The sequence below is a fragment of the Oreochromis niloticus genome, linkage group LG20 (assembly GCF_001858045.2).
Source record: "Oreochromis niloticus isolate F11D_XX linkage group LG20, O_niloticus_UMD_NMBU, whole genome shotgun sequence".
In the NCBI taxonomy this organism is placed as follows: domain Eukaryota; kingdom Metazoa; phylum Chordata; class Actinopteri; order Cichliformes; family Cichlidae; genus Oreochromis; species Oreochromis niloticus.
Window position 1 is genome coordinate 6,694,446 of NC_031984.2, and position 462 is coordinate 6,694,907.

Genomic DNA, 462 nt, shown 5'->3' on the forward strand with positions numbered 1-462 from the left:
GAATTTATATAAATCATAGTGTCGTGGTCTCCTAACAAGTGATAAATAGACTTATGCAGCACCTTTAGCTGAGCACTCACAGCTAAATCTCATTCACCGATCTTCTGATTGGTAGCCCCACAATGAGCAAATGATCCCCGGTTTGATTCTGGGAGGAGACACAAATCCCCTGGTGGTTGTGTCATGAAGGGCATCTGGTGTAAAAATCTGCCAAATCAAACATGCGGAGCGACCCGCTGCGGTGACCCCTGGTGAATAAAGGAGCAGCCCAAAGTAGCTCGGCTATTTAAATCTGTGAGCTTCGTGCGAGGCGGCTCGTCGATAAGCAGCAGATTTTGTTCCAGCAGTGTAATTTTCAGAGTTCAGCTGCGAGTTTAACAGGCTGCTGTTGACAACATTTCAGCAGATTATGGCATGAAATGAAAAACACACTTATATTAACATTTACATGATATTCGCCTC